The 16768-nt window shown below is 47.1% G+C and overlaps 1 protein-coding gene and 1 long non-coding RNA gene across 2 annotated transcripts in view; both read left to right on the forward strand.

The window, feature by feature from the left end:
- LOC135915418 (uncharacterized) overlaps nucleotides 1-1526 on the forward strand; it is a 35336-nt gene extending 33810 nt beyond the window's left edge. The window contains exon 5 of the mRNA XM_065448472.1: nucleotides 1-1526. This exon is cut by the window's left edge and continues 3240 nt beyond it. The gene's annotated coding sequence lies outside the window, so the exon portion shown is untranslated.
- A 9292-nt stretch (nucleotides 1527-10818) lies between these two features.
- LOC139059722 (uncharacterized) lies at nucleotides 10819-13680 on the forward strand. Its single transcript, XR_011514318.1, has 2 exons — nucleotides 10819-10954; nucleotides 12965-13680. It is a non-coding gene; the product is annotated as an uncharacterized lncRNA (long non-coding RNA).
- Nucleotides 13681-16768: the final 3088 nt, after the last annotated feature.

The following is a 16768-nucleotide window of genomic DNA, read 5'->3' on the forward strand; positions in this document are numbered from 1 at the left end:
ATTCCAGATTTTGAAATTCCCGCCAGCGGCGGTAAATAACCTTTGAGTGAAGACGTAAGTAATGAGTACCCGACGTCACAGAGTTCACGTGAACCAACACAGCGTTGATGTCAACAAACTCATCTGTCACCTGCTTCCTTCCACACTTGCGCCCACATTCGTCGACGCCGAAGCTACGCGGGAGACACGCACTTGCAGTCTCCCGGCCCTGTTTTGGCAAACGCACATGCAGCTGCGCTGAAGATGCGTCGCCAGCAGCGTCTTTAACGCCACGATATTTGATCTCAAGAATGACGCTTTCGTGATGGCTATCACGACAAGCTCGGAGAAGGGTGCCAGGTTTCATTTGTAGACTTTAAAATTGAAGTAAATTACCTTTTATATTTCTGCTGTCAGTCATATTTCGTGAGAGCACTCCTCGTAAGCATGCAAAGCTTATACTATAGTCAATTTATACTGTAAATTTGGTGTCTCCACTCCTTTAAGATTTAAAAGAACAGCTGTTATGAGCTCTTCTTTCTTTACATGTGTGTATAACTCCGTGCAAATATTTTTATAAACACCTTGGACATGGCATGTTGTTTATTATATGTTCGTTGGTATCTTTAAATAATTTTTCCGTTTTCCAATCGTCGAGTGACTTGTCAGTTTGATTCCCAATGACCAGCAAACCTTGTTTTGTTCCTTGACGTTCTTGTTTTTCGACATTTAGAAAATCATCACCAGGAACAACATCCTGGCCAATCTTCTTTATCATAACAAATTTTTCGCTAAACGTCCTGACTTTGTGCGTTTGCGAGAATACCACTGTGCAATTATAGCGCGCCGTTGTTAGGCTTCACCTATGGCATCTAAGTGCAAAACGAAACCAGATTTACAGTGATGTCGCAGAATAGTTCTTGCTGATTTTCCTGCCCGCATATTGCAATACGACTTTGCTATATATAATCTATTTCGGGCTCAATGCTAGCACACATACACGGAGCGCTGTCACTGTAGGAGCCTGTCATCAAATGACCAAGTAGTGGTATCAACGAACCCACTGCATACAACACGGTTCTACGCAGTTTCTTTCTCTCTCTCTCTCTCTCTTTAGCTCTTTTTTGATGCGAGTGACCATATTATCCGGACTTTATAATAAAAATAAAGTGACTTCGCGCATCTTAAAGGAAAATAATAACATAGCATTTCTTTAGTTTGTTATATTTACATTTATATGTAAATAAAAACGGGAATGAACGGTAAGGAAGTTTCGTGGCTACGTAATAGCACAGAAAGGTTTTGCAACGCGTTCTTTTCATTGTGTTGTTATATTATACAGAGTGCATCAAAGACGGCTTGAATGTTATAATAAAGGGGGGGGGGATACAGATGACCGATACCATGTGCCTTATTTTGTCGCAGGGACGTTTTGTAACACTCCAAAGCCATACCAAAGCGTGCCTGCTTTTAAGAAACTGTTGTTGTTGCGCAATCACTGTTGTCATACTTGATGAATAAAGTTCGTTCATTTCTCTTGTGCTCTACACCGGAGTTCTGTCAACCCCAAATTTCCTCACTAAGCAACTTGCACTAGCGTTATAGTGACATAGGTCTCCTACGCATTCTTCTGGAGTCACATTCGATTGCGAACGTCTTCGCGGCAAGTATTTATTTCCGTGAGCAAGTATGAGCTTTCATCAGCGTCATGTGATGGACAAGGGTGACGGGTCGAGCTTTCTTTTGACAGATATGTACCGCCTGCGTCGAAACTTACACAAAATGTTGTCGAGCCACGTTGGAGGTCTGCAGAGCTCCCGCCCTAGCCAAGGTGCGGATATCAAGAGAAATCGGATTCGCAGGTCTATAGATGTACAATGGCACCATTATTACTTGAGAACACCAGCAATATGGCTCAACAGCACTTGCATTTAGAAGAGGACAAACGAGGGCGAGAGCAATATTTGCCAAAACGTCTATGTATTGCAAACAAGCGCATGCACGCACAACTTGAAAAGCGGCGTGGTTATTGCTAATAATATAAAGATTTACCATATAGCACCGCCCTTTATCTTTATCGCTCTGGACACATCCCAGCTTCCAGCGCACTGCTAGCCCCCATAGTGCTATCAAATCCACACCGCCGCTGCCGGGTGCTTGCGCGACGTGGGTTAGGTAGTAAACGCCGAGGCAAAAATCTCGCTACATTTGCAGATAAAGGTGCAGTTTTTATATAATAACGGTATACTTAAAAATAAACGCGATTAAAAGCTCGACGTCCGTGTTCTACAAAGCATGCAAAAAGCTGCAAGCACAAAACTTCCGCAGCGCTTTTTTTTTCTTCTCTTTCATGCATGTGCAACAAATTCTGCAAATTTTCCTCGAGCGTATGAACGCGTGTAAGGGCCGCACCCGTGTATGGGCCGCACCCCCAACTTCCCGAAGCAAATATTTAAAAAAAAAATATCCGTGTAAGGGCCGCACCCCGAACTTTCCACGACCCACGTGTGATTAGCCTTCAAAATGCGCGCGCACGAAAGCTTCCAGATGCCGCCCACGGATGGCGCCGATGTCGCGGGTCATCATCATCATCATATTTTCTTTCTGCCGCGAGCTTCCGCAATCCATATCGTCATCGGTATCATCAGCCCTGGCCACCATGCTGGCCACCCCGGCTTTGTTTTGCGACTGTCGAAGGCACGCGAGTTGTAGCAGCGTTGTTGGCGTGGGCGCACGCTGTTGTTGCGGCTCTCGTGTGTGCTCTGCTTTATTTTTCACGAATTGCCATCGAGCGTTGCCATTCTAGCACGATGGGCAAACATATCAATAGCTACACGGCAGGCTTTAAATTGAAGGTAGTGGAGTTTGCCCTCGACCATGGCAAGCGTGCGGCGGGTAGAAAATTTGACGTGGAGGAGAAGTGCGTCCGAAGGTGGTGCAACCAGAAGGATGCGTTGAAGACCACCAGCTCCAAAAGGCGTGCTTTTCGAGGCAAGCCATGCAAATATCCTGAGCTCGAAGAAGAGCTGTTCCGCTACGCAATGGAAGTGCGGAACAATGGATATGCGCTGACGACGGACATGCTGCGCGTGAAGACGCAAGCTTTCGCGCGTGCGAGAAGCATACCCCGCGAGGAGTTCAAAGGTAGCGTCGGCTGGTTGCGGAGATTTTTAAAGAGGAAGGGCCTATCCTTTCGGCGAAGGACCACGCTGTGCCAGAGGCTGCCCCCCGACTACACCGACAAGGTGCTGAACTTTCAAAGGTACGTGATCGGGATGCGCCATGAACACAACTACATGTTGTCGGAAATAGCAAACGCCGACCAGACCCCCGTGTGGTTCGACTGTCCTGAGAACTGCACAGTTGAGCTTAAAGGAAAGAAGAGCGTTTCTGTGCGGACAACTGGCGCGGAGCGCCAACGGTGCACAGTTATGCTGTGCGTCACTGCAGACGGGCGGAAGCTGCCCCCGTATGTGATTTTGAAAAGGAAGAGGATTCCGAATGAGGCTTTCCCCAAGGGAATTGTAGTTCGAGCCCAAGAAAAGGGCTGGATGGATGATGAGCTCGTCCTCGATTGGATCAAGAGCGTTTGGCAGAATCGCCCAGGCGCGATGTTGGCCAAACGATCGCTGCTCGTCTTGGATAGCTTCCGCGGTCATTTGACGGATAGAGTCAAAAAACAACTGGGCAGTATCCGCACAGACATGGCCGTTATTCCGGGCGGCCTCACCGGCGTGCTGCAACCACTGGACGTGAGCATTAACCGGCCTTTTAAGGTTGAGTTCCGGAGGCAATACTCGGAATGGATTGCAAACGGCGATCACGATGAGACTCCGACCGGGCGGCTCAAGAGCGCACCGGTCGCGACTGTGCTGGGCTGGATTTTGACCGCGTGGAATTCGGTGTCTACGGACATTGTATCCCGCAGCTTCAAAGTGACCGGGATTTCCAACGATTTGGACGGAACTGAAGACGACGACTTGTGGGGTGATGAGCCAGAAGAATGCAGCACCAGCTCGGAGTCTGAGGACTCCGCGAGTGATGATGACTGATTGTAAATAGTGATGATTGATGAGGATTATTGTAAATAAACGCGCATTCACTTATTGGTCTGTTTTTACTTGAAAAAAAAATTTTTTTTTCGTATGTCGCGTGTATGGGCCGCACCCCGAAAATAGGCCCTCGAATTTGTAAAAAAAAGTGCGGCCCTTACACGCGTTTATACGGTATGTGCAGTAAACTCTAATTATAATAAAGTTACTTTATTCCAAGCTCTCCGCGCTTCCAATTGAAGTGCAATGGCGGTGGACGACAAAACGCGAAATACAGTTGCGGCGCCTCTACCGAACGCGGTTTGAAACGCGAGTGCAGCCATGGCCTCCGAGTTTGGGCGGCATCTCGGAAGCCGTGGAGCAGTACCTGTGCTCGCTCAACGCATGTGATTCGGAGAATCTGAAGTAGCTGGCGTAGGCCGCGCAGTAGGGCGTTTATCTCAGTTTGTGAAGGCCCGTTCTTGCATATTGAGAAACCTGGGAGGGTTCCAATGACGTTCTTTTCCGAGCATTTGGCGGTTCCCATGACAACTGACATCATCGTTTCAAACGTGAAGAGGAAGCAGGGGCGCCTATAACGTAAAGCTATTCCAAACTTTTCAATTCCAATTCTGCAATCAGCTCTCCGTGATTGGTCAAAAGCTTTTTTGGACCACCTCCACTTCACCTGTCTGTCACGCGACGTCATGAAAACGGCGAAAGCTCCCCATTTTATATCACGTGTACACACTGATTATGCATAATTGGATCGAACGAAAGAAAAAAAAGTTATTTCTGATTCGACGCCTTTTCGCCATTAACCCTCCGGTATTGGTCAAAACTTTTCGGGCTGAACCTACTTCACCTGCCTGTCACGCGACGTCTTAAAACCGCGAAAACTCACTGCGGTCAAAGTGACATGTACGCGTTAAAGATGCATTAATATGCCAAACAAAATGGAAATTTTTTCCTGAATAGCCGCAGCCTGGGCCGATATGTTGTAGCGATGCCTTATGCCTTATTCTATGCTATTCTTATCATCAACCACACACGGCCGCCTGATCCCGTTGATAATGTGGGCAGACAGTCGCTCTGACCGAAAAGCCTGGAAAAGTATAGAATCGAAAAAGGCATCGCAACAAAACACCGGCCCTGACCCGTTCCGAAAGGAATAAAAAATGGCTGCCGCCAATCGCTGAGGCACTGGCTACTCGCACCTGCCGGATAGCATGGGTTTATTTGCGTACAATAAACCATCTTGCGTGGCTGCGTAACATTTTCAAGAACTTTCGGCACGTTTACGATCTTCTTTGCTGAGGATCCGTTTTAGCGGCATTATTAACATTCCGTTGCCTGCCACCACAATTTTCGAGCAGCCACCTCAAGCCAAGTAAGGGAAAGCAGACCAATCGCAGATGCTGGCACCACCCTCTGCATCCGGTAATCGATTTTCAGCGCTCTGGCTCGGCCCCATCGTATCCCTCTCCACTTGAGCGTGCTCCTCGCCTCTTGTCAGTCAATTAGATAAGACAAGCCGCTCACTGTAGGGAATGCTATTCGTTTTTAAAGCAAACAGAAGTGACCTCCTATGAACGAGGAGAGCGTTTGACTGGTCTGTCCAGACGACCCTGCGGATCACCGCCCAATGCTTGCGTCGGCGGTTACGCGAATTAGACGTCAGGAGATTGAAATATAAATATATTGAAATAGTTTTACGTTATAGCACTCCAGTAATAACTACGACTGCATATTATATTGTAGACGACCACCGAATAAAAGTTTTCAGATTTAAGTGCACGTTATTGAACCCAGGTGATCAAAATTAATCCGGGACTCCCCCACTACGGCGTTATTCATAACTATAGGGTCTTTCGCTTTAGGATAAAACCCGATAATTGCCGCTTTTTGCACCCCGAACAAGTTTTACGAAAATTGGGCTGGATCCGGTTTTTCATCGAAGCTCTGCCTTATCGTAAAGGGTAAGATCAAACGCAAGTGTTACAAAACAAATGAACACTGCCCGCCTTGCGAGACGCATCTAAGACCAGCCTAACGCTTCGCATTTCCCGCACGATACATAGAGGCGGCAGCGCTGACGTTGCCCTTAAATGTTATTTTCGCACGGTATCTGTGACGTTGCGAGGACGTTTTACCAACTAAGGTACGTTCAAAGGCCGGACATGTCGAGGAGTGACACAGAAATACGCAAAGTGCAAGTTATAATGCACGCGTCAACAATAATTTGTAAGGTAAGGAAAACTATCACACCTCTTGCGAAACCTGTCTGTGTGTACTACCATTAGCGCAAATTTCTTTTTATTTTGTTAAAAATAGTATAGGCTACAAAGGAAAACAAGGGACCGCCATGCACGTTTGGTGATGTACAGTGTTTAGTGGCGCAAGGGCTAGGTATGGCCAAAGAGCGTTAAGAAATGGCATTGAGTGATCGATGGATGAACAGTGTTAAGTAGATGCATCGTGGCTGTATAGAGGCCTAAAATTGATCGCTGTATAAGTGCTTAAAACATAGTATACTTGCAATAAAGCTATAGTAATGACTACAGTGACGTGAGGTGTTATATATGACATATGAAATTAAAACATTCGATTATGAATACTTTTCAAGAGGCACTACTGCCTCACAGGGACCCTTGAATGCGAGGGCCTGGAGGCGCGTGCTATTGGCGGCGAGCTCCACCACTGGAAAAGCTGGCACCACCGTCGGCGTGACGTGGCTTGAGGGACCACGTGGACACAGCGGCCGCGTCGGCTGCTTCGGAAGCGCCGAAACGAAATGAAAACGAAAGTTTAAAGTAACACGTGTGCCGCGGTTCTGATTAAGTGGTGAGGCTTTACCGCCTTGGGTTTCAACTTGACAACATCTGAAACTACTATAATAGGTAGTGACTGCCTTTGGAGGTGTGCAGCATGGTAGGCTACTGCTCGGTGCCGCAGTGCCGGATGTACGCAACGGAGCCCGGTGTCAGCCTCATTCACACGTAGCCGCAGGGCAAGGAGCTGCGTGAAGCTTGGCTGGCGAAGCTTAGAACCGGCAGACAGCCGTAGGCTGTCTGCTGGTCGGGTATGCAGCAAGCACAGACGCGAGGAACATTTCTGCTACGGCGCCGGGACTGCGCGATGTTCGGTGAGTAGCAGAAAACGCAAACTGAGACGCTCGCCCGCGTCCGCTGCCCGGCTAATGTCATGACGGTTTGGTCTATCAACTGGATGCTAGATACTGGCAAGTTCACTGGAAGGGAAAGGGGGCGGTAAGACGCACACTAAAAAAAGGCACGGCATATGGTCATGTTTGTCTTGTTAGATATGGCGCCGTTTCCTGAGGCTACTTCGAGTTTCCCAGACCACATCGAATCGCAGCACAGCTAATTGAGGAATGCAGAAGCAGAAAAGCACATTCCAGAGGAGCGCCCGAGCAAACAAGTTGAAGGCCACAAGACACGTGCAAACAAGTTGAAGGCCCCCAGGTCGTGTGCCGCCGAGGAACTATTCAATGCTTGACTTTTCCAGAAAGCGAAGGGATAGCACGGCATTGTTGGAAGTAAAGTGGGTGCCAAACCAAGACGGCGGTAATGCGCCGTGACAGCCGGACGTGCCGGGAAGGCCCAAGCGTACCTTTTCATCGCCTTTGAAGAAGACACTTGCTACCGCTGCGCGGCCGTAGCACCCGGGAGCAGGTGGGCCCTCGGACAATGGAGCATGAGCACCCCCCCCCCCCATTCTCCGCCTTGGAAGAAGCGCATTGCAAGTCTGCGAGGCAAGACCGCAGAGAGCCGCCGGGTGTGACACCGCGACACGGGCGCCAACCATTGGCTGAAAATGGCGTCATCTGAGCGGACTCTCCCATTGGCCAAACATGACGCGACTTCCAGTCCTCGAAGGGTTTAAAAGAAGCATTCCAGAGAGACCGAAGCATTCCCTGATTCACCTCTCTCGAACGTCTTGCCGCGGGCCGCAGCGTCCGAGTTGCTGCCGGCCCGTAATGACTGTACTACTGTTACATGACTCTCACCTCACTGTATATAATGTAAAATAAATACTCCCAAGTTTGGTTTTCATCCCGAAGTCCGTCCTCAACCCCTACAACTGGTAAGCAGTGGTGAGATCGCCTCCGAATGCATCAGCTGGTGACAGCGCTACAGATCAACCTTCGTCGAGAGAGATTCTAAGGAACCGGGAAGAGCGAAGAAGAGAGAGCCTTCGTCGAAAGAGGTCCGAAGAAACTGGGAGTAGCGAAGAAGAGCGAGCCTTCGACCCAGGGAGTCCGGAGGAACCGGGAACAGCGGACAAATGAACCGGATGGCAGGGTGCTGCAACCGTAAGTGAGCGCGTGGTTTTTTCCTTTGGTTCGCCAGACTCAAATGTTGTGTGTTCATTTTGATAGTTCTGGGAATCGGGAGTTTGTTGCATTGTGTGTTTGCACAAATTAAGGAAAACAGTTCTAACCACCTGTCGGGGCAGCTGCCATGGATCTTAGAAGGTTGGCGAGGTTAGACTTGTTGGTGTGCGACAATTTGGGAGTGGGGGCGGACGAACGGATGAAAACGCCAGCTATCATAAAGGCGATTAACGATAGTGGCAATGATGACAAAAGCATTGAGCTTGCTTGGGAGGTGATACAGGAGCCACGGGAGCGTGAGCGTCGTGAACGTTTGCGGGAGCGTCGTGAACTTAAGAGTGAGCGTAAGCGTGAAGAACGCGAGAATGAACGGAAGCATGAGCTTCAAGAACTTACTCTTAGGTGTGAGCGTCACGAACGTGAGAATGAACGCGAACGTAAGTATCAGGAACGTAAGCATGAGCGTGAGAAAAAATATGAGAGAGAGAAGGCAGCACTGATCAAAGAGATACAGTATTGTGATCAGCCCCATGCTGGGGCAACCGCTCCCATTGTAGCTCCCATAGACACTAGCGCCAGAGTTCCCTCTAGTAATTTGTAGGAAACTCTATGGCTCTGCCTATGCACTACGGAATGGAATGGAAAACTTTATTCACTCTTTAAAGGTTTTAGCGGGTCGAGGCCGAAGTCTTCATTCTTGAAGCTTGAGTCCTCTTCAGCCATGGATGGGCCCCTAGTCCAGGGCTCCACTGAGCCGGGCCGCCTCGCACGCGTGCGCTATTAGAGCTCTTTGAGTCTAGCTCGCGGCTGGTGAGCCAGCTCTCCCATTGCTCCGCACTTGGTGTTTTGTGTTTGTGGAATGCCTGGTTTCTTGTACACTCCCATGTAATGTGGTATAATGTTGGCTTAGCTCCACACCACGGACAGGTTGCGCTATACTGCGTGGGGAACATCCTACTTAGTATGTGTAAGTTTGGAAAGGTGCCCGTTTGCAGTCTCCGCCATCCTGCGGCCTCCTCCTGGTTTCTTAGCGCGTGTTGCATGCGTTTGTTCCCTAGACATGTACGCTCCGCCGCTGGCTGCCCGCGCGGCGAGGCAGTGGGCACGGACGCCCCATTGTGTGATCGCTGTGTAAGGGGCAAGGTTCTGACTGGTGTTGTATAAGTCGCGGGTCGCGCTTTTTGTCGCGACGATTGATTGCATTTTTACAAGCACTGCTACAGGATGGCACATGTAACCGGCAAACGGAGGCCTCGGGAGAGCACGTGACGTTATTATAAAGCAGGCGGCGCAGGATCTCCAGGGCACCGAAGGGGTCGCGGGGGGATTGTGTCCCCGTTGCCGCTTTGGTGTCCTGGAGGCACCGCCAATAATGCCAAATAATAAGACGTTGTTTCAATTAGTAAAAAAAAAACACCATTGAATAAGTATAATCACGTCCAGCCGCCAACTTGCGACGCCAAGTTAAGCACTACCGCAACCCCCGACTTCTGGCGGCACGCCTAGGGACAAACGCATACAACACGCTCTAAGAAACTCCTTCATAGTGCCTGGGCAGTCATATATTCAAGGAGCAAAAATCGCCACATTTCCTCTCGTACCTAAAGCACCTTAAACTTCGTTAAGTACTCCCGCTCTTTGAAGAATGCCTCCTCCTCCTCGCGCGCTCTCGATAGCTCGACTATCAGCTGTCGAGGGGAACCTTCCCGCTCCCCCACGCTAAACTCATTAGACCACAGTCATCGACATTCAGAATGCTTCAGACAGGGTCGTTCCCCTCGAGAGGCAGACTGAGCCGTTATTCACCAGAAATAGAGCCGCAATGTCCGGATTGTGGCGAATCGTACTACTCGCTAGCGCACATGCACTGGCAATGCTCCGCGTTAAGCGGCACCGTGTTCACTAAAGAAGACCGGGCGGACGCGCTGCGATGCGACGACCACCAGACCCAGCTCCGGGCCGTCCAGAGGGCTCACGAAAGGGCAGAGGCTCACGGGCTTCCCGTCCCAACGTGGGTGCGGCCCGCGATCCCTGCAGACCACTAAACCAAGAGTGGGTGGCATGGTGGGTGGGGAGGGGTCCCTCAGGACCCAATAAAGTTATTTCCTCCTCCTGCTCGCGCGATCTGGCCGAGGCCGACGCCGTGTCGCTATTGGCCTAATCGCATCATGTGGGCTCTCGCGCCGTACATCAGCGCCATTTTTGCTCGAGAAGCCTCTACGGTGTGGCGAGGAGCTCATGTTGGCGCCGTTGCTACGCTCGAGCAGTGTAGGCGGCGCCACGGTCGAGGAGGGAGCGCGAAAGAGTAGAAACGAGGAGTGAAGGCGGAGGAGGAGTGTGTCGCTACATTACGAAGTTCAAGGGACTTTACTCGTACCCGCTCTTACTCGCGCATGCGCGCAGACGTCCCACGTCTCCGCAAGTGGTTCGCGAGGAAGAGGGGCGTGGACGTGGCTAAGGTATGCGCCCGCGCGGGCCTTATCTTCAAAGCGATCTGCGATGCTTGCAGAGTGCGCGTAGTGCCGGTAGCCTCGTACGCGCTGTGCTTTCGACGTTTCGTTCATGCTGAAGCTAGACTTGCATGAAGGTAAATTCGTTTGCTGCTGCCGCGCTTCCTCACTCCAGAATTTTCACGAGTTTCCGCGCTCATAGAACGAGATGTGTCCATGTTTACCTGTGTGCGCGTGACACCGTGCCGGGCTAGTTGACGGGCTAGTTGGTTTGAATCTATGATAGAATGTGTAAACGCGACTGAACAAGGACGTTGAAAGAAGCAGACACACAAAGACAGCGCTGTCTCTGTGTGACTGCTTCGAAGTCCTTGTTGAGTTACGCTTGCACATTCTGTCATCGTTAATTTAGTTGGTAAGCGAACGTTTACAAGTTTATACAGATGATAAAAGTACTAACCTTACTTCGTATTCTTTACTTGCGCCAAAGCATCCATGTCAAAACACTAAAGCCAGCAAAGTAACTACGTTCTTATTTTTCTACTTTTTTATTGATTAATTTTGATTGACTGAATTTGACGTTTATTAGCGAGGGCACATTGAGCCTCTTTAATTTTCTTGTTCTCACTACCCGTGGGCTGCCAGAGCCAGCCGAAGCGCATGCGTTTTTCTCATGTTGCTCCGACCACCGCACAGCGCACTTCGGTGCGTGTTAGTTCTTCTCAAGCCGAGTATATTTTTCCGAGATGTGGACGCTTTCTGGCTAGCAGGCGAGAAAAAGAAACAATGGTCGCTCGCCGGCATCAGTGTAGGGACTTGACAGATTGCATCGCGTTCGCTTGAGCGCAACCTCTCCGGAAAGTCTTGTCTCGCCGGTGTAGGATACCGGGCAGTATGCATATGCTTCTCTGTGGACCAAGCGTCTCACGTTTTCTTTGATATTCCTTTGGTAGCCACAGTATAGGTGCCCAAAGTAAGTATTCGATTGTGGCCAACGTACTTGCTTACACGTTTTTCATTTCCATGTCCCCGCCCTATAAAAAAAAAAAGACATTGTTGCGGCACAGCGAATTGTCGCATGGTAAAAGTTAAATTTTGTTACTTTTTTTTACTTAAAGTAATGGCCCATGGGACGCTTCAGGTGCTGGACATTCTTATTATATTATTGCGATAGCAACTATATGTACTCTCCAGGCGCATTCCTGCCGTCACCCTCATGTTCTGTATAAAGTCCTATGCGATAACGTCACGACAATGCGCCGCATGCTGTATGTGCAAGTGAAAGTGTAGGGGTGTGGTGGTGGCATGGGTGAGCCGATGATGGTGGCTGTTTTTTGTGCGCAAGGGAGAAAAGCACGCCACCTTCCGTCACGTGATACATCAGGGGGAGTGGAAGGAGGGTTGGGGGCCTTAGGATTCTGTGATCTGTGATTGTGCAACATGTTTATTCGTTTTGTGTGACACATTATACAACTGACTTTTTCTTAGATACATAGATTTATTGGAGACTTATACATATATTTAAATATCTTGTTGCGAGGTTTTGTGTATACATGCAGTGAACTTTTTTCCAGTAACACTTTTTTGCCCTTTATTAAGCTGTATCTTCGCATTACTAATGCACGAGGGTGATTCAAATGAAAGTGAGCCAACCCACCCCGCGCAATAATGGTTCGGTTCATTATCTGTGAGGCACGCGCACAGCACACAGACATCTCTCATTTACAAAAGTGACACACAGGTGTGACGATAAATGTTATTTAATGCTCTCATACTCTGGGTTGAACATGGTTGGGCGACATAATGGACGCTCTAAAAGTTGAACAGCGTGGTGCCACGAGATTTTTGACAGCTGAAGGCATTTCCCAAAAAGAAATTAGTTAATGTATGGCTGTCATGTACATTGAACATTGAATTTCACTGGCCACTGTGAAGCGTTGGAGTAAACGGTTCAAAAAAGGACATGAAAGTTACAAAGATGATCCAAGACAGGGCCAAAGCCACCATGCAATCACCTCCAACACAATTCCAAAGGTTGATGAGCTGATTAGACAAGCATGGGGGATAAACGTCGATGAGCTGGCAGAGCGTGTGAACATCAGTCATGGTTCGTTTCGCACTATAATTCATGAACATCTCGGTTACAGGCTTTTGTGTGCGCAATGGATGCCGAAGATTTTGAACCACTGTCAGAAGACAGAGAGGTTCGGTGCTGCCTTGACTAATCTGATCTGGTATCACAATGAGGGTGAGGACTTCTCTGCAATTGTAACCAGACATGAATCATGGTGCCACTACTACGGGCCTGAAACACGAGGGCAAGCTTACAGTGGAAACGTTGGAATTCACCACTCCCAAAGAGAGCAAAGGCCGTCATTTCCGCCGGAAAGGTGTTGTTGACTTTTTTTTTTCGATCATCAGGGGCCATTATGGATTGAATTTGCTAAACCTGGAGAGACTATCAATCATTTCTGATATTGTGAAATGCCAGATCGGCTGCGTATTGCAAACAAGTGACATGGAAAATTGGCAAATGGGGTAATCTTGCTCCACGACAATGCCCGTCCCCTTGTCGCTGATGTGGTTAACACAAAACTGGCAAAGTTCAAGTAGGAAACATTGCAACATCCGCCATACAGCACAGACCTGTCGCTTTGGGACTTCCACATTTTGAAGCAATTGAAGAAACAGCTCAAGGGAACCAGATTCGTGTCGGATGATGACGTGAGTCATTTACAAGACTTCTTGAAGCAGCAACTGAAGGAGTTTTATGAGACAGGAATCACACGACTCAATGGTCAATGAGATAAATGTCTAAATGCTCATGGAGACTACTTTTAAATAAAGTACCTTGTTTGTCATATATTCGCATTTGCTCACTTTCATTAGACTCGCTTCCATGTATCTCGGAGAACTTCTGCTTTTTATATTTGCTCTCTGTTGAGACTATAATTTCAGTGCAATTACTCACAATGTACGACCGGTGACAGCTGCTCCTGCACAATACATAGGAACAAAGGAGAGCATCACTGAGACTTTTTACTGGCGGTTGCATATGTACAAAATGTAAAAAAGGTTCTTGAATGACAAAGTTTCATTAAAATATTTGTCCTCAACTTGTTAATATCATTGCCTTTACATTTTTCATATCAGCGGCATGCACTGCTGTGCTGGTTTTTAACTGATATAGTTCTAGTGTAATATTTTTTAAATTTATTAAATAGACAAAAAACATGGAAGCATTGATATCAGTTATTTTAGGCACAATTTCTGAGACATACGAGTATATTCTTCTATGAAAAAATACATATTTTACCTCTCTTGACAGTGCGTAGCGTTTAAGAATTCGTTTGCAGCATCTTTGGAAATGGCAATGCAGTTATTATTCATGTATTTGATCCCTTGACAAATTTTATGAGGAGGCCGAGCTGCAACGTGAGCCCTTACCCCCCGAACGATATTTCTGGCTACGCCACTGGACACTGGATGAAGTATTGAGGGGAAAAAAAGTTGAAGCCATAAATGTTCATATTTTTCTGCAGCAATGGCAGCCAATGGAGCTTAAAAACAAGGGGATGCTATAATGCCTCTTAGCAGAGACTTGTGGGTGCCGTCTACGTGAAGCTAAGGCCAAAGGTGTGGGTTACCTTCACTGAGGGGCCTTAAAGTCCAAACACCCAGCATCGACTAAGCCCCAGGATCCGTTTTTCCCCGAATGTGGCTCAGCCGCATATGGCTACACGCTGGAAGGTCCAACGCCCATGTGCTCGGGTCCATGGTGTCGCAACACACCAAACGCCTGCTAATGCAGGCGCCCCTGCGGGGGCAATCACGTTTCCATTTCTTGTTTTTGTGTATGTGGTTTCTTTAAAAACTGTACCTACTAATAGCTGCCAGCAATGCTTCAAATAATATTCATAACATCACTTGTGTGCCGTTTCTCATGTTCTTCCGAGTGATTTCACTTATGTCCGAAACATCTGTGAGCAGGAGACCATTGTCTGTGTTGCTTGTGGATGTTACCAGTAAAATACCGAATCTAGGCTGTTTCAACACCTCCCCTCCCCCCCCCCCCCCCCTTGAATTAAGTTACTGCAAAAATTTAGCAGTCTTTAGTACTACTGCAGCCTTAGATATTTTTTTTTTCATCTGTCACAACAGCATAATTATACCTTTCGGCCACATATGCCCACCGAGCAGCCACTGCTGCAAAAATAGGATTGGTTGTCAGAAAATGTTTTACAATTCTCAGGTGCATGGTTCACTGGCAGCAATGTCTTCTTAACAAATTGATTAATACTTGTTGCAACATGACAGTCGAAGGCTTGTGCCTAATCATGCTCAGCATGCCACTGCATTTCGCACGCTTGGAGCATCCAGGTCACTCGCGGCGGTGGATAACAATGGCCTCAGGTAGTAGCACAAAATGCCAAGAATCAAGTGGTAGTAAAGAAATGAAAAAATATCAATGAAAATACACAAGATACATAAGCAAAAAAATTGTCTAAAAGATGCTGTGTTGAAAAAATAGTGTGCCGGATGTGTCGTTTCTTGTGTTTTCAAGAAATACTGTAGAAACACTATGAATCAACCATTTCAATAAATGGAAGCTCTTCACAGAAAGACACCAACAGCTTACTCCAACACTCCAATAAGTACATGGCAAAGAGCTTCCACTGACACTTTATTGAATGTACAAGAAGGCTATAAATTGTACAGCAGAACACGTAGCCATCTAACACTATCAACATATATAAAATACTATTTACATCTTACCAACAAAAAGATAAAACCGAAAGTGAAACCTGACCCCAACAGAGGCTTCTTACTTGAGTAACAATCACATGCGCAGCATCTGCCAAACATTTAGTTGTACAACTTTTGGTCAATTTCAACTATGTTGCACATCTACAAGCATACAACATTCAACCTCAGTCAACACAGGCTTTGCCAAAACCGCCCAAAGAAATTTTCCAGGGCTGTCAAAGGGACGGAAGGTGTGAAACAGTATTTCCTCAATATATCAAGCGAAAATGTCCAGACTATAAATTAACACTATATCTAAGCACACCGCTATAAAAGACACTAAAGGCAAATATTAAAAGACAAGCTAAAGTTATAGACGAGTACTCTGAAACCTCCAAGGTGTCACCGTTATTGAGGACACTGCTTTTTAAGAAAATGACAAGCATAGAATAGGGTCAATCACCTCTGTCAAAATAACCTCTCCCCAATGGCATAGACTGTACACATATAAATATATAATTGGTATATAGTAGCCAACCGAGCAAAATAAGATAGTGACATTGTGTTTGAACAAAAAGAAAATGCACTCTGGCTAATTTTAAAGGATTTCTCACCAAATACACCAATTCTACTCTTTCACATTACTCTGTCAGAGCTATAAGCCTTCTGACTGGCCAAAGGCTGCAGCATCCAGTCACCCAAATTTCCAAAATCCTATGACAGGCCAATGCGCGGATAATGTGTGACCACCCATTTTGTCATTTTATATGCTGTCTATAATCACAATTTATTAAATGACTAGGTAACCTTTTCGTGCAGAAGAAAAGCTGAGTGATTATCAAATCGCAACCTATCCTTTAGGCTACGCTTCATATTTGCCTCTAGTGTCCCTTCCAGAATGTCTCAAAACAGGCCATTCATGCAAGCTCTATTTGCTACAGCAATGTGCTCAAACTATATCTGTATACCATAAAAAGCACCGGAATAATGTACACCAGACATTCTTTTGTGCACCTCCTTATGAAGAACTCAAGTTAGTACAATACACCAAGAGGAAAGTAAAATAATAATTCTAAGCGTACATAACAATCGTATCATTATAGTTAAACGCGAGTAATATCTAAAGGGAACCTGAAAAGAAACATTAAACCAGTTAGGCAGGCAATCTTCCAAATTCTATTTGCATTTATGTAACATAAAATGGT

The sequence above is a fragment of the Dermacentor albipictus genome, chromosome 4 (assembly GCF_038994185.2).
Source record: "Dermacentor albipictus isolate Rhodes 1998 colony chromosome 4, USDA_Dalb.pri_finalv2, whole genome shotgun sequence".
Classification (NCBI taxonomy): Eukaryota; Metazoa; Arthropoda; class Arachnida; order Ixodida; family Ixodidae; genus Dermacentor; species Dermacentor albipictus.